The sequence below is a fragment of the Chenopodium quinoa genome, unplaced genomic scaffold (genome assembly GCF_001683475.1).
Source record: "Chenopodium quinoa cultivar QQ74 unplaced genomic scaffold, ASM168347v1, whole genome shotgun sequence".
NCBI classification, from domain to species: domain Eukaryota; kingdom Viridiplantae; phylum Streptophyta; class Magnoliopsida; order Caryophyllales; family Amaranthaceae; genus Chenopodium; species Chenopodium quinoa.
The window spans coordinates 990,996-1,014,293 of record NW_018743033.1 but is presented as its reverse complement, the minus strand read 5'-3'; the positions used below and the strand labels follow the sequence as shown (position 1 = coordinate 1,014,293).

The 23,298-nt window shown below is 44.3% G+C and overlaps 1 pseudogene; it reads right to left on the bottom strand.

Moving 5' to 3' along the window:
- Positions 1-8,609: 8,609 nt before the first annotated feature.
- The window catches only part of LOC110730527, a 26,423-nt pseudogene continuing 11,734 nt past the window's right edge, over positions 8,610-23,298 (bottom strand).

The window sequence follows — 23,298 nt, the reverse complement described above, 5'->3', positions numbered from 1 at the left end:
TTAGGGAGTTGGTTCTTCGAAATGCTTCCGCTGTTCAAAAAGGCCGGATTCACGGGAAACTCTCGGCCACTTGGGAGGGACCCTGTGAAATTTACGATGAGCTTTAGCCTGGAACCTACTGACTTCGCCAGTTGGATAGGACTGAGCTGAAGAACCATTGGAAAGTCGATGTGCTAAAAAAATTCCATGGGTAAGCCCTTCGGGGAGAAGCAATCTATGTAAGTGAACCTTCGCATATTAATGAAAGGCCTTTGAGCCAGCATTTTGATCAAATTTTTCAAGTTTGTATGTTTCACATTATATGTCTTCCAAAGGGTTTCCAACGGCAATGTCCTAGGAATAGCCCAACATTGGCATTGTACTTGGGATTGCCTTAAAACCCCCCGAAAAAGGAACAATGATTTCACAGCCGAAGTATAGCTGATTAAGGGCACGGTACTTCGGATAAATTAGTTCCATTGGGAAAAGGGGCCGTGGAAAAATCTGAAGCATAGCCAAGCACTGGCATCGTGCTTCAAAAAATTCATATATGAGGCATAGCCAACTACTGGCATTGTGCTTCGGATAGCATTCCCCCGCAAAAATCTTAAGGATCGAGAGAATACTGCTTTTGGAGTCCATGACTTCTGAGCAACGAACTTATAGATTCTTCAAAAAAAAAAAGAAAAAAAAAAACCTTCAAAAATTTTGCTAAGTGGTACAAGACAACACAAAGCAAGACTTCGTCTGTACAAGCAAACCTAAGCAAATACTTTAGAAATCCAAAGAATTAGACTCCAGATTTCTAGGGGGCAAGCAACACTTTAACAGAAGATTCAGTCTTACTCTTCCAGCAAAGTGGGACCAAACAGGTCCAAGCCGAAGCTCAACACTTAGAAAAATTTTGCAAAACAAATAAAATACAATTGGTGCAACAAAATCAAGTGAGCAAGGCAATTGGAAAGAAAGGCAATACAATAGAAACAACAGGTTATGCTCAGATCACCGAGCTACATCAAAACAAAGTTTAGAAAACCAAACACTAATCGGCAGCCATTCACAAAATAGATAAAAGCAGCTGCCGAGCTACGTACAACTAATTGAAATTCAAAAACAAATTAAAGTTTTACATAAGGCAAGCTGAAGAAAAAAAAGCAAAAGGCAAAAACAGAAATGCTGCATATTCTAAGAAGAGGATAGAGTTGACCCGCAAGATTCTCTAGGCGATTGCAGCAGTGTCTTGACCACCCGAGGTTGCAATAGCCAAGGATGAAGCAGGACGAGTCAATGCCTTCTCAGCCTCCTTCATTCGAGCCTCAGTTTTAGCTCGACGAGCCGGGAAGTCGTCTTCAGCCTAGCTGGGATTCACCATATGGACATCACTACCATCTAAGGCCCAAGTCTCCACCAGATCCCAATTTATGCTGGGATCAGCGTGGAAAGCCAACCGCCAAACTACGTTAAAACCAATGGTATACCCCTCCTAATACTCTACCTCGGTGTAAACTCAAACCTTGAGCAGATTTTGGGCTTCCTCCAGCTTAGCCTTCATCATGAGGGACTCATCCTCAGCAGCAGCCTTGAGGGATTTCTCTTGCTTCAAGCTCTCTCGTAGCTGCTAAAGTTCACTTTCCAACTCAGCCTTAGCTACAGATCACTTCTCTTCAGCAATAATAAATTTTCGCCGAAAGTCCTCTCCCTGCATCTCCAGACTCTCTTGCAACTGTTAGACCTAGCTCTTCAATGAGGGAATAACCTCATCCTTATACCTCCCTCACCTCCTTGGTCCATGAGGGGAAGTAACTCATGCTCCAACTGACCTTTGGCCTCATCCACAGTGGCCCTAAGCTTTTTGGCCTCCTCTTCCGAAGCCTTAGCCTTGGCTTTAGCTATGTTCGCTTTCAGTTCAACCTCATCTTGCTTGAACCGCAGCTCATCGTTCATCTCAACGGCCAAAGTGTAACTTTGAACAGCCTGCAGATGTTGAAAGCAGAGCAGCCGAAACAGATAAGTTCAAAGAAAAGTAAAAATAAAAAATGCTTAAGTACAAAATGCTTAAGTATAAAAAACCTTACAAGCATCAAAAGCCTTTGAGTCTCGAGAAAGGGGTGAAGAACCCTGACTGAGGGCTCGCCTAGGCCAGTTGTAGCCCGAAGATACCAAGTCCTCGCTTTCTCCAACTCAGATTTTCTCATCAGATCGGCGAAGAATGCAATCGCTGAATTTCAGTGCGAAGAAAGCAAATCCCTGGTGCTGTAAGGGACGTGAAGAAGAGGGACTGATGCGAATCCAAAGTCCGTAGACTGAACTGATCCAAAGAAGTCGAAGGCATGTTAGCTCCCTTCACAGCCTTAGCGCCTTTTGAGGTTTCGGACTCAAACCCCTCGGGCTTTCCATCCAAAATCTCCAACTTCTCGGCAGGATCACTCAGCAGATCCTCTAGGGCATCAACCTCCCGCTCGTCAAACAGCAGAAGAAGGAACAAGGGGGCAAAATCGTATAAGTACAAAAAAAAAATACAAGTCAAATCTGAAAGCTTACCGAAGTCTCAAGAAGACGCTCGTCTTCGTCCCCTTCTACTCCTAGAGCAGCTTGCTCAGCTCGGTCAACAGCAGGAGTAGAAGTTGCGGCAGCAGAAGAAGCACGGGCTGCAACTTCTTCTTCTTTAGCTTGCAGAAGAAAGAACAGATCGCGCTTCTTCCACCAGGGTTTCTGTTGCTGATACTCGGTCACAATGACAATCTCAAACCTTTTGCCGTGCAGGCTGATAGGACGATCCTTCGGATTAGTAATGTCGAGCACCTCGTAGTCGACGCCCGAATTCCCTTTAAACAACACTGAATATGCAAAGCAACAGTTAGTCTTGCAAAGAAAAGCAGACAGTGAAAGTAAAAAAAGAAAAATAAATAAAGTCCTCGGCCCCAGCCGAGCTCCTTAGCGCCTTGGTACTTTCGACTGAGGCCAACAACAACTAGCATCTTCTTGCTGAAGATGTAATGGCAGCAAGGCAACCAGAACCGTCTTCAATCAGCCCCGGCACTTTAGATCGGCCGAAATGACTCAACTGCGCTCGGTCTAAATCTGTGAATTTATCAGGACCGATTTTAAACATGTGAGGATCAGGTTGAACCAGATGTCTTGGCACGCCGAAATAGTTTGGTGATCCGAATCCACTACTAGAAAAAGGCCATTTTCGACGGAAAAAATTCCGTCGAAATCATCCTGAATTTCCGTCGGAACCGGTCGTCGGAAAACCTTTTGTAGGAAAAACGACCTTTTCCGATAGAAATTCCGTCGAAACCACTTTTCCGGCAGAAATTTCGTCGGAACTGTTTCATCGGAAGAGGATTTTCGGCACCAGAAAAATCTGTCAGAAAATTCCGACGGATACTGTTTCGCCGGAAAATTCCGTCGGAACATGCTTTAAAAAAAAAAAAAAAACACCTCCCACCACCACCAGCTACCAGCCACACCAGCCACCTTAACCCACCAGTCGCACCACCTTAACTAGAACCCACCCACCATACCAATCTAACCTAAATCCACCACCTTAACCCACCTAGAAACCACCCAAAACCACCCAAAAATACCCGAAACCACCCAGATCTAGAACAAACGGCCATGCACAACCACCACCCAGACCCACGCCACCAAACTCACGAAACCACCAAAACCCTAACTAACCCTTACCTATGCCACTAAACCCAACAGACCACCCAGAAACCACGAAACCACCAAAAAATTCACACATCGCCACCCACCACCAGCCCACACACAACAACTTAAAAACCCAAATATTTGGAAAAAACAAAGAAAAGAAACTGAGAAAAGCGAAAGAAAGGAGGGAGGAGAAAGAAGAGGAGTTTAGAGAGAGAAGAGAAGAGGAAAGAGGAGAGGAATTTAGAGAGAGGAGAGGCGGAGAGAGAGAAGAGGAGAGGAGAGAGAAATGAGAAATGAGAGGGGAGGGTGATCCGTTTTTAGGGTTTGTTTATTTTTTATTTTTTGTAAAAAAAAACCATAATTCCTTCGAAAAGGCTGTAAATTCCGTCGAAAATTTCCGACGGAATTTAAATCCGTCGGAAATTAATTATTTTCCAACAGAAACTCCTTCGGAAACTAGGTGTTTTCTTATGGATTTAAATTCCATCGGAAATTTTCGACGGAATATCTAGATTCGTCGGAAATTTCCAACAAAATTTAAAACCATCGGAAATTTCGTTTTTTTCGACGGATTTTCGTGTCCGTCGAAAATAAACCTTTTTCTTGTAGTGATCCTGGGGCGCCCTTACCCAGATCCACTGTACCTGCCAATCCTTATCCGAGGTATCATTCGGCCAAACCGAAAGATAACCTTTTTCGTCCTCAATAGCCCACCATCAAGGACCATTATGCTTGTTCGCTTGGACAATTGTAACCAGCTTGTGAATGCAGCGGAAGACGAAGAGGTTAGGCTTAAACCCCATAAACTAGCATACCCACAAGTACGACATCAGCCTTTGGATACTCAGGAGTCATCTGAGGTAACGAAATGTTGTAACCATTCAGCACCTTGATTATAAAGGGATGGAGGGGAAATCGAAGCCCATAATATAGCTGGAGAACATAAACGTCGATGTACCCTAGTGGAGGGTAGTGAATTCGATCATCCAAAGTGGGAATTCGACACCAATACTCATCCTCCTCCATGATCCCGTAGCAAATCTCAATTTGCCAAGAAAAATTGTACTCGGCGTCGTTTCCTGTCAACCAATCGTAAGGGGCATAAGTTATGAGGCCCCAATTCGAAGCCTCATCCAACCACTCCCTTTTTGAAGTGCTAGAATGCTCCAAAGCCTTGGGAGGGAGAGTATTAAGCGCCACGGCGTTGAGGGCTGATGTAACACCCCCAAATTTCCCTCTACGGATGTACTAGTATAATACGTATAATTATACCATAGAGATAGACTTAGGCATAATACCATCGCATTATCACGCAAGGCTAATCAAACTACTAATTAAAACCACAACTTTGCAGCGGAAAATCAAACTCTTTCTTTATTAATAATTAATAAAAATAGTGACCAATGTTATGAGTACTCAAAAATAGAAACAACGACCAACATTCCTAAACTAGGTGAAGAATATCCGGGGACTCCCAAATGCTCATTTATTGACTCCACCTGAAAATAGTTAACACTACTTACCATTAAGGTAAACAGGGCGAACCAAAACAAATAGGAAACACGAATTAGCTAAATATGCTAAGTACGATAAGTACAAGATAAGTAAACTCAATTTATTAACAAACATGCTTTTAAAACCAATTCCACTAATTAATTCAATAATTCCAAACTCATGATTCAAAACCAATTCTCAAGATTCTCAAAAATAATTCCAATAACTCAATAATTCAATAATAGTGATTATTAAAATCAATTCTTTTCAAAAACCCAATTCCTCTCTAAGTATGCACACCCCCCCCCCCCCAAGCTAGTATGTTTATATTGAAAGACTATCCTTGAGGAAAGACTAAGTCATACAAAGTCCATAGTCTTCAATGAATCCGCATAGTGGGATTAATAAATAATCATGCTTGTAAATCTTTTAATAAATAATTCAAGAAATCCTCTTTAAATCAATAATTCCAATCTTTATAATAAAACAATTCAAAACTCCTTTTTATTTAATTCAACATGCCTTCAAACTCAAACCTTTTAAAACATGATAAATAATTTAATCATTCAAAACATAATATAAAAATCATTCCTTCAAACTTATTTATTAAAACCAATTATTTAAACATACTTTATTTCATAAATCATAATTCAATTCAATTTAATTCAATCATCATAAAAATCATATAAAATATGCTTATTCAATCAAATCAATTTCGAAGGTATCTAGCCACCTAACGTACCTTGATCCTTGCTTAGAAACACATAAAAAGAACTTCAAGAACTCTTGTCAAACACACTCTACAATTAAATATAACCTTAATCAATATAAGGTTAACAAATAATCACAACAATTAAAATAAAACCCCCAACTATATGTACATGAACCTTATAAATTTTTTTTTTTCATAAACTTGAATAATAAACTGATTTTATTTAATTAAAAACACTCATTATAATTTTTATAAATCCCCCATAATAATAATAATATAATTAATTAGGAGAAGAGAAGAAAAATAGAAAATCAAAGAAGAAGAGGAAGGGGAAGTGGCGGCAAAGGCAAAAGCTTGCCGGAAAGTTGCTACTGCGGGTGGGTCACGGTGGTCTCCGGTGAGGTGGTGGTGGCTGATGGTGAAGGTGGTGGTTTGTGGTGGTGGTGGCACAAGGAAATAAGAAAAAGAGAAGAAAACTAGAGAGAAATTAAGAGAGTTTCGGTGTGAGTTTTTAGCTATGATTCAAGGGGTATTTATAGGCTAGCTCATGCAAGAATTATGGTAGGAAAATGTAGAAAGAATTATGGTAATTTTGGTTTAAGGAATTACTTGGAAAGGTGAGCTAAAGAATTAAGGAAAGTTTAGTTTTATGGTGATTAAGGAATAATTAATTATGGAAAGTATGTTGTCATTAAAAATAATATGGCAAATGGCTTTGCTTGGGGAATAATCAAGAATGGTTTAAGGTAAGGAAATAAGATGATCAAATATTTGGGAGATGAAAAAATAAGAATTAAGGAAGATAATTAAATTACAAAAATTACCAAAATAAATTGCTCAAAGATATCATATGGTGGCCAAAAATTTGATCTTTCCTAAGCTCATATTTTCGGACCTCCCTATTGATATTGAGGCATTATTTTGCTAGATTATAAGGAATAAAAATGATTATGTAAATAATATATTTTGTATAAAATAATTAATTAGGAAAATACCAAATATTCACCAATTAAATTAACTAAGAAAAATCAGATTTTCTTTACTAAGAAAATCCGAAAATTCCTAGCTAATTAATTAGAAAATTCGGCCTTAATTAAATAAATAAGAAAATATAATTTCCTTAATTTAAATATCCTAATTATGTATATATAATCCGGTTTTAAATGAAATAAATGGATAATAAATCTTATCTAAAATCCAAAAAATAATAATGAAGTTTTAAAATGCTTTTGGCGCCAAAATCAAAATATCATTTGGTTCCAAAACTTCAAATAGTAAAATAATTTACTAAAATACCCTTCTAGAAAATATTAATTGATTAATTAATTAGAAAATACGTTTAAAAAAAATGGGGTATTACAGCAGAGCTGCCGGCTGTGGCGACCCTAGCCCTAGCCCTAGCCCTAGCCCTAGGTTTCTAGCCTCTTAGTGTTGGCATCATCGCCAGAGGGCAGTTCGTCGTAGAATCAACTGCGGAACCTCCTCCTCATCCTCTACATTCGGCTGAGTCTCAGCCTTCCTCTTTCCACGGTCGCCGTCCATTGTCAAGGTTGGTTGCGCAAGTGAACGGAAAAAGTGGGGTACTTGAAAAATCTAGAAAAAACGAAGGGATTTCGACGAAAATTACCTTGTTCAGACGCGAAATTCGCCGATCTATAGGTTCGGAGCAACGAATTTCAGTTCTTGGTCTCGGATAACTAAGCACAAGTGAAAAGGGGAAAGATTTTAGCGATGGTAATTAGCGAAAAGTAAGTAAAGACTAGAGAAAATTGAAGGGAGGAGAGAGAATGGGACGTATGGTCCTTATACCTGCCAACTCCGGAATTCTGGGAGTTCGCGCCACAAAAACCCCCCACTAACTCCACTTCAATGCTTCACCCTTCCATCTACTTCTCAAATTAACCACCCACTAAACTCTCCAAATTCCCTATTAACTACTAACAACCGTTATTGCCTCAATAACTCCAAAAAATTCAAATTTTAATTAAATTATTTGCTTCCCTCCAATTTGCAAGTATAAACCCATTTCGTCAAAATTCCGAATCAGATTTGGGGGGCAAGTTGTTTCGGTCTAATTTACTCTAATTGGGCCAGTCCACAAATGATCAAATTAAAAGCCCAAAGAAGGTTCAATTCTCCTCAAGCATGTCAAATAAGTCAAAGAAGGCTCAGTCGGCGTGGCAAGTCCACATGGCTAAGAGGCCCATTAAAGCTATTTGAGTAAGGTATAAAAGCCTTGATTTCTCTCTTTCTCAATTCATGCACTTTAAGCCTCAAGAAATTAATACTCTTGCATAGCTTTCTCCCTCTAAACACTGTACTAAATTATGCATCGGAGGGGCCTTTCTCGGCACCACCCTCGAGGCCAGTTTACGTGTGTTTGCTGTGCAGGAAACCCTCGTCCCAATCATCACTTGGGCCGAGTCCAGTCTTCAGCCCACTTCTAAGGTCCAACCGAAGGACCAATTATTTACATCCGAAACAATAGTGTACAAATTAGAGAACAATGTTAGTTGAGAGGTAAATTCAACCTTTTAATACTAGTTTATACACGTAGTATTAATATTATAATTTTAAATTTTGAACGAGCACATAAAACATAATCTCTAGTACTTTGTTGGTACAAGTTAAAGGATGCACGTACCATGCACCAATAATAAGATAGATATTGAGTACGAAAGATTTATGTGTATGCATAAAAATTGAATATCGATGATAATTTTTTAATATAACATAATTACAAACATGAATTATCATGTAATACAATGGAAATTGAAGATTACTCCAAAATTTCTCATTTTATACTCATACTAATTAATAATGTTTCCTGCTTTTCTATGTGGACAATATATAATCAACAATAGGACGAAGAGCCTCAAAAAGCAAGTGATACGATCGTTCAGTTGGATGAATTGTATCCCAAATAGGTATTTAGATCGGTCTTCACATATCAGCAACAAAGAGTTACATGATAATGATCCTTCAATTAGTCCAGTACCGCAACACCCTTTGTCAACAACCTCAAATCCTGCATCACAAATCATTAACTCATCATATGACCTGGAAGAAAATTTGTAATCCTTATGTTTAGAACTATAGTACATTCACGTCGATAGTGTAATTGAATTAGTAACGTGACATGATAGAGGGCTTACTTACATATAATTAGCTAGGAAATATGTTTTCAATTTTGGTCATCTGATTTACTCAATTAGTAAAGCACTAGCTAGCTATATAATATTATGAACATTAAAATCATGATGTGTGGAATCGTGTAAGATATAACTTTAACCTTATTTCCAAAAATATCAAATTGTCAAATTTAAACACAATAATCGTGAACAAAGATCCATGTTTATTGACAACTATACGAGTCAAAATGTAATTAACAAATAAAAACAACTCATCAAATAATACAAATGTACCTAAAAAAAAGGCAATAACAACATAAACAACTATTTTCAATGTTTTTTTTTTTTCCTTTTTTGACATCATTTACTTCTTTTGGTGGTAGAAGAAATAGATAAATGAGCAATAAATTTGTGTGCACTTGGGGTTCTTGAAGTGGATCCATTAATTACTTCATCTTTTAATAATTTGTGAATTATTCATCTACTTTCATGACTCCTCACCAAAAATATTATTTATCTTTATAATATAGTCACACGTTTATTTATTTATTTACGGAATGTGGGGGAAAGATGAGCTAGATATAAATGCAAAAAAAAGGCTATAAATGGTGTAAAGGACAAAGACTAAAAGGGTCGTAACAACTTTCCATATTATTTGGGTTGTTAAATTGGTCTTGTAAAGGTTCAAATATATCACCGTACGCAATAGTTGCAATTTGTTGGGAAGTTTGCATGGTTGTCAATTGATGTTGGAGCATTTGGTTGAAATCTTTGGCAATTGATGAAAAAGATTCAATACAACTGCGTGGTTGATATAGAGAAGTATGCAGAGTCATGACTACGGGTAGGCAACCCACTGGTGGTAGCCCCACTACCCCTATCTTTCTCACGCCTCGATCAATTAACGCCTGCACATTATTTTAAATTCAAATTTAAGTGAAATCGTCTTACAAAGTACATAATCTAGCTTTAATGAGCTATATATACATACAAAAACAAATACGAGTAATTAGGGGTGGTTATTGGGTGGGTCAGTGCCGGTCGGTACGAGTTATTAGCGGGGCGGGTCGATTGCGGGTCAAGATGAATATTTAGCGGGTCAGGGTCGGGTTAGGGTCAATGCGGGTCAGAGTCGAGATAAAAATGAAACAGGCCATTACCGGGTCTTTACCCACATTGAAAACAGAGATGAAAAAGGAAAATGAAAAGGAAAATGAAACCAGATTCCCCAAAATCAATCAGACACCCCTATTCTCTTCCTCTTCGTGATAATAACAAAATCTTTCATAGATGAGTAATGAGAAATTAATATATAATGGTGAGCTTGTTCTTGTATTTTTAGTCTTTTGAAAATTTTGTTGAATTAGATCTAACTCATATGAACATTCTATCCGGACAAAATGATGAATTTGAAATTCTAGAATTTAAATTCTAGCAATTTCCCAAACACTGCCTTAAAAATGTTGATATGGATTTTCAAATTTAGCTCTGCATATTTTCAATTTTTTTGTTAATATCTGTGGAGTGACATAATTAGTTGGATTAAATATAGAGAGGTCGTCGGGAAATATATTACTCGGAGTAATATATTAAATATAGAGAGGTCGTCGGGAAATACTCTATAATTCCTAGCACCATACGGAGTATAATTTTTTTATTTTTTAAATACAAGTTGAAAATTTTCTAAATTAGATTTTGTAACACTCTGTAATTAACTTTATTTTGTGTGTAGTTTATCACTAAAATATTTATACTAAGAGTTTTTTGGACCAAAATAAAGGTTAATTTTCTTTTAAATTATAAGAATTAATAAACTTCCGTTGCTCTTTAAATGTACAAGTAGACATTCTTAGCTTCTACAGTTCTACTCCATTTAATCTTCAAACAAACCATAGGGGAAAAGAAGTTGCTATGCACGAAAATTCATCTCTTTCCATCATACTTATTCGTGAAATTTATCCTCTGTCTCACTTTTTGCGTACAACTCGTAAGGATTAATTTTGGATTATTACCTGTATGAACCCGTGGCTTTGGTCTAGCATAAAGTGTAGGTAAGTTGCAACTTTGTCAGGCTGCTGAGGCATATAGTCTGGTACATATGTATAAACGATGTCGTTTGTGCCACAACTAATTATAACTGCTGAGTTGTTGATGATGTACTCCATCCTTTTCTTCCCAACCTTACGTTAAAGTTTTTTCTTGTATTCATCAAAGTATTGTAGTTGCGTCGACATATCAATTACTTTCTGCAATCATAAATCTTTATTAGTTTTAATAAAGTGCTGAGTACTACTATAAATGACATTATGAAATTTACAATGACAAAATGATAATGACTTTCTCCTTCCACTCCAAATTACTAATCAAGCCACAATTGAGGTTTTTCTAATGAATTCAATAAAAATGCCACCTTTCCTTCACTAATACAACTTATGTCAAGATGCATGGTGTTTGGGTCCAATTTAGTCCAATTGGGCCTGGTCACTGAATGATCCAATTAAAAGCCCAAGGCAAAGGTTCAACTCTCCAAATATGCTAAAGTCAAAAATCAACATCCTCAAAGCCATGTCAAGGTCAGTCAACGGCCCAATCAGCTTGGCCCAGCCCAACTGATTTCCGGGCCCAATCCGCCTCCTTCATTAGCCAAGGTATAAAAGCCAACAATTTGGTCAATTCTTGGTAAGACAAAGACAAAGACAAAGACAAAGACAAAGACAAAGACAAAGACAAAGACAAAGACAATAAAGCCTCAAGCAACTAAACTCTTGCACAGCTTTCTCTCTCTAATATACTGACTTAAGCATCGGAGGGGCCTTCCTCGGCGTCCCCCCCGAGGCTAGTTTACGTGTATTTGTTGTGCAGGAAACCCTCGGCTCCTGCGTCGTTCGGACCGAGACCAAGTTCCCTCAAGATAAAAGGATCTTCCGAGATTCGATTGTTTTCATCCGAAACAATTTGGCGCCGTCTGTGGGGAACGCTACTAAATTTCGCGTCAGTCATCAAACACTCCGGCAGTCGCCATGACTAAGAGTGGAAAGAGTTCCAAGAAGGCTAAGAAGGGAGGAGGCCGGATTACGGTGAGGGAACGCCAGCCGGTTTATCCCTCCCCGGAGCAAGCCTCTTCCGAATCGGAGGCCCCCATTTCTCCGGAAAGGGAAGCCTCAAGAGGTCCTAGCCTCCAGGAGGAGAACACCTCGCACCACACTCGGCAGCCGGGGCCATCCCCGAGACCGAGTGGCTCAGGTGCGAGGAACTCCCCGCCGCGCCATAGCGTGCAATCCAGGTCACATCCGCAGGAGACTCCTCCCTCCGGACCCTCCACCGAGGAAGTGGCCAGAGCAGTGGCCATCTGCATGGAGTTCCTTAAAGCTCAAGGGGCTCCAATCCAGATGCCTGATGATCACCAGCCGAGAAACCTGAAAAGGAGGATCGGTCAGGATGATGGTGGACAAGTTCCACCACATAGACAGCTCGGCCAGAGGTGGCGAGGGGACACCCGAAACTCCAGTAAGGAGAGGAGGAGGAACCCTCAACCCTCTGACCACTCTGAAGCTCAGAATTCTATGGGGCCCTCCAAGGACCCGGAATTCGCCCGCCGAAGCATTCACGAACGCTTGGGTTCGAGGGAGGTGAGTGTGCATAGCCGCCTCACCTTCCCAGAGGATACCGGACCCCACCCAACCTTGTCTCAGCCGGGGACGAAAACCACTTCCACCTCTGAGAGAGGAGGGAGCGAGGTCCCTGAGGCCGGGTACAAGGGGAAGACGGTCATGGTTCCATCGAACTCGCCCTTCCAGAAGTGGATTCTGGAAGAGCATGTGCCAACGGTCAAAATCCCGGCACATATTACTTACGATGGTACCTCAGATCCTAAGGATCACATTGCCTCTTACGAGGGGCACATGTATCTGAACCCGAGGTCTGAGGCTACCTGGTGTAAATACTTTCCTACGACCCTCAAAGGTGTTGCCCAATCCTGGATCACCAAAGGGCTCAAGGAAGGCTCCATAACCGGTTGGAACGACCTCTCCAACAAGTTCAAGAGCAAATTCTCTACGGCCAACCGCCGAGAGAAGACCACTGCAGAGCTAATGAGTCTGCAGCAGGCGGAGGACGAGAGCCTCCGCGACTATCTGACTCGCTTCAGCAACGAGTCATCCGGAATCACAAGCCTGGATCAAGGCCTGGCCGTGTTCGCGCTACGGAACGGCCTCCAAGCTGGAAAGTTCCTGGACTTCATGGTCATGCATCCCCCGCAGACCCTGGAGGAAGCCTTGGAAGCATCGGATAGGTTCATCCGAGCCGAGGAGTGGAACAGATCCAGGTCTCAGTCTCGTCCGAGAATTGACAAGCCGAAAGGGCAGCAGCCCGAAGTCTCGGCGCAGAGGAAAGGGAAGGCTAAGGCCTCAGAACCGTCCTCTGCTGCCGAGCCGAAGAAGGAAAGACACTTTCCCTACACGGGAAGGTACGATTCATACACTCCACTCTCCCTTCCCCGTGCTAAGATTTTCAGCACGACGAAGGACGAGGGGAGATTCAAAAAACCTCGTCCGTTGCCTCCCTGGCATCAGACGAGGGGAAAGGACCAGTGGTGCGAGTTCCATGACTCACCCGGACATCGCACCGAGGACTGCGTCCAGCTGAAGGACCAGATTGAGGATCTGGTCCGCAAGGGGTACCTGAGCCAATACCTCGCGGACAGGCGCGAGGAGAAAAAAGCTGAAAAAGATTCTCGGCAGGACCTCAACTTCGCTCGGAAGAAGGATAAGGGACCTCAGGGCAAGGAGTCCCTCGACATCCTAGTTATTTCCGGGGGAATCTCGCGAGGCACAGCCAAACGCCAACTGAGGGGTCTAACCCATCAGATTCATCAGGCTGAGCTTCGGCAGTCCCAGTCACCGGCGCCGAACATCCTGTTCACAGCCGAAGACTGTGAGGGGGTGGTATACCCCCACGATGACCCACTAGTAATCATTCTGGGCATCGCCAACCGCAACGTCTGGCGGACCCTCGTCGACGGCGGTAGCGGGGCGAACATCCTCTTCCGAGGAGCGTTCGACCAGCTGAGGATGGGAGCCGAGCACCTGGACCCCGCACCCTACCCGGTGTCTGGATTCAACGGCTCTTCATCGTATCCTGACGGGAAGATTACACTTCCTGTCACCATCGGCGAAGGCCGAGCAGCTAGGAATATCATGGCCGAATTTTTGGTCGTAGATGCTCCATCTGCATACAACGTGATCATGGGGAGACCCCTCATTCACGGCATTCAAGGAGTCGTCTCCACGTATCATCAAATCATGATATACGTTTCAGACGAGGGACGCTCCGAGAAAATAAAGGGCAGTCAAAAAGAAGCCCGCCGATGCAATCACCTCAAGCCATCCACGTCTCGCCGAGGCGACCGTGGCGATGGGGAGGAAAAGCACCGGGACCGAAACGCCAAAAAGCCGAGAGGCTCAGACGTTTCGGCTAATGAAGCCCCAGACAACGAGAAATCTGATGGGGGCCAAGAGGCTGACTCCGCCTCAGAGCCGAACGACTCTGATGGCCAGCCGCGGTCAGGAAAGTCTGCTAATATTGATAGCAGGCCGGAATTCGAGGAATCCAACTCTAAGAGCATGGAGACGGATGACCTGACCGAGTCAATAGAACTGACCGTAGGAGATCCGAACAGATGTGTTAGCATCGGGTCGTCACTGGAGCCAAACACCCGTGCGGCACTCGTCCAACTCCTACGGGCCAGTGGAGACGTGTTCGCCTTCTCAGCCGCAGAAATGCCCGGGATTGATCCGGACTTCGTCTCCCATAGGCTTAATGTCGACCCCTCCAGTCGACCCATTAAGCAGAAAAAGCGGAACTACTCCGCCGAAAAGAACCAGAACATCGCAGCTGAGGTCGATAAGCTCCTAGATGCTGGGTTCATTGAACCCTGTCAGTATCCGGAGTGGCTGGCCAATGTTGTAATGGTTCAGAAGGCAAATGGTAACTGGAGGATGTGCGTTGACTTCACGGACCTGAATAGGGCATGTCCCAAGGACTCCTATCCGCTGCCGAGGATCGACCAACTGGTCGACTCGACAAGCGGGCATGCTCTGCTCAGTTTCATGGACGCATTCTCGGGATACCATCAGATCTTCATGCACCCCGAGGACCGAGCTAAAACAGCGTTCATAACAAGTTCCGGGTTGTACAATTACAGAATGATGCCCTTCGGATTGAAAAATGCGGGGGCAACATATCAGAGGTTGGTTGATCAGGTTTTCGCCGAGCAAAAAGGCCGAAACATGGAGGTTTATGTTGACGACTCAATCGTCAAAAGCATAAAAGAAAAAGATCATGTCACGGACCTAGCCGAAACCTTCGCCACCCTCAGAAAATACAAAATGAAGCTGAATCCGAAGAAATGTGTCTTCGGCGTGAAGTCAGGCAAGTTCCTCGGCTTCATGGTCAGCAAGAGGGGGATTGATGCAAACCCCGCCAAAGTACAAGCTGCTTTAGACCTCCCCGAGCCGAAGACAAAAAGGGATATTCAGCGTCTAGCCGGGAGAATGGCTGCCTTGTCCAGGTTCATCTCACGAGCCTCAGACAAAGGGCTCCCTTTCTTCAAGGCGCTGAAGCTCCAAAATTCAAAAGGCATTGAATGGGGAGACGAACAAAAGTCAGCCTTTCAGCAGCTCCGTGAACACCTGGCTCAACTCCCAACACTGGCAAGGCCAGTCGTAGGAGACATCCTATACTTATACGTGGCGGTCAGTCCAGCCACGGTAAGCGCGGTGCTGCTAAGGGAAGAAGAAAAAATTCAACAGCCGATCTATTTCGTCAGCCACACCCTGACGGATGCCGAGACGCGCTACCCATTGTTAGAAAAAGTGGCTTATGCAGTGGTGGTGGCTGCTCGGAAGTTGCGACCCTATTTTGATTCTCATCAAATAGCGGTTCTAACTGATCAGCCGTTAGAGAAAGTCCTCGGCAAGGTTGAAAAATCCGGTAGACTAGCAAAGTGGGCTTTCGAGCTCACCGAGTTCAGTATCGGTTATCAGCCGAGAACAGCCATCAAGGCGCAAGCCTTGGCAGACTTCTTGGCCGAGTGCTCCTATCAGGAGACTCTGGATGCAAGGAGGAAAATCTGGACCGTCTTCACGGATGGGTCCTCCACCGTGAACGGTTCGGGGGCAGGGGTCGTCATTACCTCTCCCGAAGGCAAAACCTTCGAGTATGCACTAAAATTTTCATTCAAAGCCTCTAACAACGAGGCCGAATATGAAGCAGCCATTGCTGGCTTAGACCTGTGCATATCGTTGGAAGCCGAGCATGTCTACCTCAAGACAGATTCTCAGCTGGTCGCCAATCAGATCCGGGGGGAGTATGAGGCTAAAGAGCCTTCAATGGCAGCTTACCTCACAAGGATCAAATCGACAATTGCGAAGCTGAGATCTTTCGAAGTAGAGCTGATCCCAAGGGGTCAAAATGCTCAAGCGGACGCACTCTCCAAACTTGCAAGCTCAACTCTGACTGAGTTAAGCCGTTCTGTCTATGTGGAGGTGCGCCGAGAAAAGAGTGTAGCCGAAGCAATATCAATCTGCTGCGCTGCACTCGAGCCGAGCTGGATGGATGACATCCTGGCTTATAAACTCAGGAACGAGCTCCCCGAGGATAGGAATTCGGCCTCCAAAATAAAGCGGATCAGTTCACGATTCCTCGTCTTCGGCGGCCAACTCCTCAGAAAATCCTTCTCCGCTCCATTGTTGAAATGCGTGGGTCCAACGGATGCCGACTATATTCTCCGAGAGATTCACCTCGGCATCTGCGGAAACCACATAGGAGGGAGAACCTTAGCCCACAAAGCTCTCAGGGCAGGGTATTTTTGGCCTACAATGATCTCGGATGCAAAGAACATGGTCAGAAAATGCGAGAAATGCCAAAAATTTGCACCGGTAATCCATCGGCCATGCCTAGATCTCCAGCCAATTCTTAATCCTCTTCCATTTGCACAATGGGGGTTGGATATTCTGGGACCCTTTCCCGAGGCCCCATACAAAAGAAAGTGGCTGATAGTCGGAATCGACTATTTCAGCAAATGGATTGAAGCGGAAGCTGCTTCAAGCATATCTGAGCAAACTGTCAGACAGTTCATCTGGCAGAACATAATAACTCGGTTCGGCATCCCAAAAGTTTTTGTGTTCGACCACGGCAGACAGTTTGACAACCTGCCCTTGCGCCGATACACTGATCAGTTCGGGATAAAATTGGCTTACTCCGCGGTTTGCCACCCTCAGAGTAATGGCCAAGCTGAAGCCGCAAATAAACAGATCCTTAACGCTCTCAGAAAAAGAGTAGAGGATCAAAAGTCCAAGTGGGTAGAGGAACTTCCGGGAACCCTCTGGTCACTCCGGACAACCGAGAAGGAGGCAACGGGGCATTCACCTTTTCAGCTGGTGTATGGATCCGAAGCAGTGCTTCCAGTGGAAGTGGGCTCAGAAAGCCTACGAGTGAATCTCTTCTCAGCCGAGGAAAATGAGCAGCTCATGAAAGAGTCCCTCGACTTCCTTGACGAGATTAGAGATCTAGCCCGAGAAAGGATGGCTGCACACAAGCTCAGAATGAGCAAGTCCTACAACCGAAGAGTCTATCAACGACCTCTCAGAGTTGGGGATTTAGTTCTGAGGAATGCTGCAGCTGTTCAAAAAAGTCGCATTCATGGCAAACTCTCAGCATCTTGGGAGGGACCTTATGAAATTTATCAAGAGCTTCAGCCCGGTACCTTCAGACTCAAACAAATGGATGGCACCGAGCTGAAAAACCATTGGAATGCCGATGTGCTCAAAAAATACTATGTGTAAATCCTTCGGATAGTGCAATCCATGTAAGTACACTGATTTTGTTTGTAAAAAGGCCATCGAGCCAGTATTCATTCAGATTGCGTGTATTCTTTAAGTCTTTATGCTTTCTACGGTTTTTCAAAAATTCAAGGTTTCATTCGGCGCTGTCCGGGGTATTGCATAATGATGCCTTGTACCTCGGCAAGCCGTAAAACCTGCCAAAAAAGGATACAAGCCCGAAGTATTGCATAGTGATGCCTTGTACTTCGGAGAATCTGTTCCTTTGGGCAAAAAGGCCATAGACTTATCCGAAACATAGCCTAAAAAATAGGAACTGATAAAGCCCCGAAGTATTGCATAGTGATGCCTTGTACTTCGGATGAATCAGTTCCGGGTGGTAGTTGCAACTCTGAAGTATTGCATGATGATGCCTCGTACTTCAGATAAACTGCTGCCCCGGCATGGTGTTTCGGATAGTTGTTCCCTTGGATGAATTGAAGAAAGTGTCACAAGAGTACCATCTCTAGAGTGAAAACTCTCAGGTGGGAAATCAGTACTTTAAAAACAGATGTAGAAAATAAAGCAAAGTGTTCAAAGATCCTCGGCTTAGCCGAGAAAAATTATCAGCCATTCCAGAATTCAGAAGACCTCATCTTCAGATTTCTGGGGGGGCAGAGGGAAATAGAGAAATGGCACAACTGATCTAATACCCTTCAGCTCAGCCGAAGTTTGATACTTATGTCAGTTTTTTCACAAGTTGAAAACATCCGAGTACAAACGGCAAAAAGAAGTCTCAGCAGAAATGATTCTCGCTAGCCGAAGTTCTGCACTTAGCAAATATTTGAAAGATCATTCAAAGAAAGCAGTAAAGTGCGAAGACTGGTAAAGCGAAGAAAAAAAAAATACACAAGAAAGCTGAGAAAGTGAACTTCTTTGAAATAAAAATGTTGAATTACAAAAATAGTCGGCAGCCGCCCACAAGCGGAAAGTAACAGCTGCCGAAATACGTACAGGCAAAATAAAAATATAATAAGCTGTTGTACGATAAGGCAAGCTGAAGCAAAAAAAAACAAAAGGCAAAAATTCAGAAAGCGGCAAGTCTAAAGTTGAGCGCATGATGAACCGCAAGATTCTGAAGACGACTGCCCGAGTTCCTATGCTTCAGCCTGAGGATCAGACTGATCAGCTTCATTGGGCCCAATGGTGGTCTCAGCTCCAGCAGCAGAAGAAGCAGGCTTTGCACTCTGCCGAGCCTCCCTTTCCCTCTGCTCAGCCTCCAACTCCATCCTCTCAGCTTCTTCCTCGGCTTCCTCAGCCTTAAGGATTTCAGCTTCGATTGGAGTGGCATACTTCATGTGAGGGTCTTCGGGATCTTGGACCCATTCAGCACATTTGGACCAGTCCAGCTTCGGCTCAGCATGAAGGCAGACCCTTCGGCACACTCTGAACCCGTTTCTAAAACCCATTTCATACTCTTCTTGGGTATAGATACGGACTTTGAGTAGAGCCTCAGCATCGGCCAACTTCTTCTTCGTCTCCTCCAAGTCTTCCTCGGATCTCTTCAGCTCATCGACGAGCTTGGAGGAGGAGCCTTTCAGCTCGGTAAACTCTTGCTGAACCTGGGAAGCCTCGGCCTGAACTTGGACCATTTCTTCCTTCTTGGCAGTGAGCTGATCCTCAGCCTCTTGTAGCTTAGCTCTTTGAGCTTCAGCAGCAGCAGCAGCCCTTGAGAGTTGGACATCCCTAGCTTGGAGCATCTCTTCAGCAGCCATTCTGCTGGCTTCAAGAGATTCTAGCTGATGCTGCACCTCAGCCTGTGCAGCAGCTCCTTGGATTCGGCTCTCGATAGCAGCCTTGAACTTGGAGATGTCCACCCCCAGGTGCTCTTGGAGGAATTTTTCCCCTTCCATCAGTGGGGGAAAAACCTCCATCTCCATAGCATCACAGAAGGTTTTCAGAGCTTCGGCAGCTTTTTTACCGTACTCCTCAACCTCCTGCTGCTTCTCTTCAGCTGCTGCCTGCTTCAGCTTAGCAAGCTTTAGCTCTTCCTCGGCTACCCTTTGATCGTGCTCGGCAGCGTCCACCCTATCTTGTAGGGAATCTATCAGCTCTACAGTGAGAGTCTGATTGTGCACGAACTGAAAACAGGGGCACAAGTTAAAAAAGTAAAAAATAATAGCTGAAAGGTTGAGTTCAGAAAGAAATCAAGGCAAGGAAAATTACCTGCATCATCAGCAGTTGGTTAGACCTGGCTGGGTCAGGAACTGATCTACTGGATTCGCCCATCCCAGCAGTGGCCTTCAGCGACCAGATCCTTGCCCTGTCTACTTCGGACATGCCAGCAAAATTGCCGAAGTAGGCTGCAGCTCCTTCTCGGTTTTGACCCCATATGAGGTCCCAGATGTGATCTGGGATTGGAATTCGGGGGGCCGAGAAACCCATTTCTCCAGAATGCAGAGTCTGGAAAGAAGGGAAGGACGACGATGGAGCTTGATTAGCTTTGGTTGTCTCAGCATCGTCCTTCTCAGAGGAGTCAAGTACTATGACCTCCTCTTCTTCAGGGGTGAGGACGAAAGCCTCAACCTCTCTTGCGATATCTGCCGTGAAGCCTTCAGCACTTGACATCACGGCATCTTTATTTCCGTGCTCAGCAGCACTCTCCTTGATTTCTTCTTGGACCCCTCCCTTAGGTCCGGGAGTTCTCTGATCCACCTCCATCTCAGGAGGTGGTGGAGGGGTCTTTTGAGGAGATTGGGGTGTTGGCTGGGGAACCCTCGGCGATCCATTGCCTTCCTCAGGTTCCCTTATTGCGACGCCGATGGTCATCGGCCTCTGCTGAAAATCATGAGGGCCGATGATGGCCATCCTTCGGCGCCTTTTCAGAAGGGGCTGCTCGTCCATATCTGAATCTGAAGACTCTTGTATTTGATCTTCGGGACGAACAGGAGCTTTGCCTTCTCTGTGTCTGTTACTCTCTTCAGACTGTAACAGACAGGGGGGAAGAAGAGTGTGAGTAAAAAAAAAAAAAAAAAAAAAAAAGAAAGAAAAAAGTTGTCTAAAAAACTCACCGAGGTCTTCAGCAAAGCCTCGTCTTCTTCAGCTGCTCTAGCTGCAGCTTCGGCTTCAGCAGCTCTGGAGGACCCTTCTCCTCCTTCACAAGCTTCAATAACCCGTGCAACCTCTTCGGCTGTACGGGCAGCTTCAGCTTCTTCTTCCAGCAGCTGAAACAAGGGATCCCTCTTCTTCCACCAAGGCTTCTGCCTCTGATACAGAGCAACAGCCTCAATTTGGAAGTGGGAAGAGTCTAGGTGAACCTCTCGCGCCTTGGTTCAGTGATAGGGGGAGCCCGATCAGTTACGACTCGTTCTCGGTTGACGCCAAGGCGAGCGTAATCAATGCCGATGTTGGTCTCGTCCCGTTCTGAAAAAGAAAAGGGGAGAAGTCAATTCAGTTAGTTCGGCACATCACAAGAAAGCAAAATGAAAGAAGAAAAGAGATAATTAAAAGGCCTCGGCCCCAGCCGAAGAAGATTACCATCCCTAAACTTTCGGCTGAGGCCGACAGCTGCCAGCATATTCTCTTGGAAAACATAGTGCGTATCGGGGAGCCAAGTCTCCGGGATATGCTGCATTCGGCCGCTGCCTCCCCGGTTCGGCAGCTTGCCGAAGATGTTCTGCTGATTAAGGTTCGGGTCTGGCCCGCTATCTTCGGGAGGACCTAAACTTCCCATATCAGGATCCGGCTCGGCAAGATACCGGGGAGCGCTGAAAACATAAGGATGGCTCGGCTCCGTGGGCGCCCTAACCCAAATCCATTGACCTCTCCAGTCCTTGTCTGAAGAGTCGTTCGGCCACATGGTTAGGAACGGGGGCCGAGACTCAATCCGATACCACCCAGAACCATGGCTTCCGTGCCCACTCTGAATATTTGGCACTAGCCGATGGAGCTTTCTGAAGCAGTGCAGGTTCGGCACGTATCTGAAGAATTTGCAGACCCATAAGTACGTCATTACCCTTCGGATGCTGGTGGGGGTCAGCTGGCACAGGGAAATGTTGTAATGGGATCAGCAAGTCTCGGACGAATACGTCCAAAGGGAACCTCAGCCCATACTGAAGCTGTCTCGTGTACACCCCCACATACCCCGGGGGTGGACGATGGATTCTATCGGATGCTGAGGGCATTCGGCACCAATATCCATCAGCTTCAAAAATGCCGTAGTGCAACTCAATTTGCTCAGCAAATCGATATTGATCGGCGTTCTCTACCCACCATGAGTAGGGACGGTTCTTTATCATGGCCGAAGCTACTTCGGCATCCTCCCACTCTGAAAACCCTGGGAGGATATCCCAAAGGACAGCGGGAACTTCATCATCCCGTCCTGAAGCTCTCACCCCCTCAGCCCTCTGAGGAGGAGCCGAAGAAATGGGAGTCGCCCTAACCCCTTCAGCAGGGTCAGACTCTGTCCTTCGTCCATTCCAGGTCCCAATCCTGACCCTGGGATCGGGGATTAGCCTTGCTCTTCTTGGAGCACGGGCTCCACCTCTAACTCCCCTCACCATTGACGAATTTCGAAGGAAAAAGTCGAAAAAGGGGAAAGAGTGCAAAGTCGAAGAAAGATGAAATAAAATCAAAGGAATTTACCTTGATCTGAAGCAAAAGCCGCCGATTTACGAATTGGTAGTGACAAGTCTCAGCTTCTAAGCTTAATGCTCGGGAATTTGCGAAGTTTTGATGCGGGCTCTTGAGCGTTTCTTGAGAATTCTGGTTTTGTGTTGATGAGTGAGTGGGGAGAGAAGACGCGCCTCTATTTATATCTCCAGAAATGGGAATTCAAGGAGTCTGCGTTTCAATTTTCTCTCAAGCACCCCACTAAGTAACCGTTTAAACACACAACCCTTGCAGTTTAAATCGCCCACTACCCGTCCAACTTCCGCAATCATCCACATTAAACTGTTGTTATCTCATTAATCATGGGTTAATTACGGTTTAAATTCACATTTTTGGATCAGCAAATCATTCACTTCCCTCCTTTTCTGGTTAAATCAAACCCGACCCGTCATCCTTCCAAATCGGGTCTGGGGGGCAAGTTGTTTGGGTCCAATTTAGTCCAATTGGGCCTGGTCACTGAATGATCCAATTAAAAGCCCAAGGCAAAGGTTCAACTCTCCAAATATGCTAAAGTCAAAAATCAACATCCTCAAAGCCATGTCAAGGTCAGTCAACGGCCCAATCAGCTTGGCCCAGCCCAACTGATTTCCGGGCCCAATCCGCCTCCTTCATTAGCCAAGGTATAAAAGCCAACAATTTGGTCAATTCTTGGTAAGACAAAGACAAAGACAATAAAGCCTCAAGCAACTAAACTCTTGCACAGCTTTCTCTCTCTAATATACTGACTTAAGCATCGGAGGGGCCTTCCTCGGCGTCCCCCCGAGGCTAGTTTACGTGTATTTGTTGTGCAGGAAACCCTCGGCTCCTGCGTCGTTCGGACCGAGACCAAGTT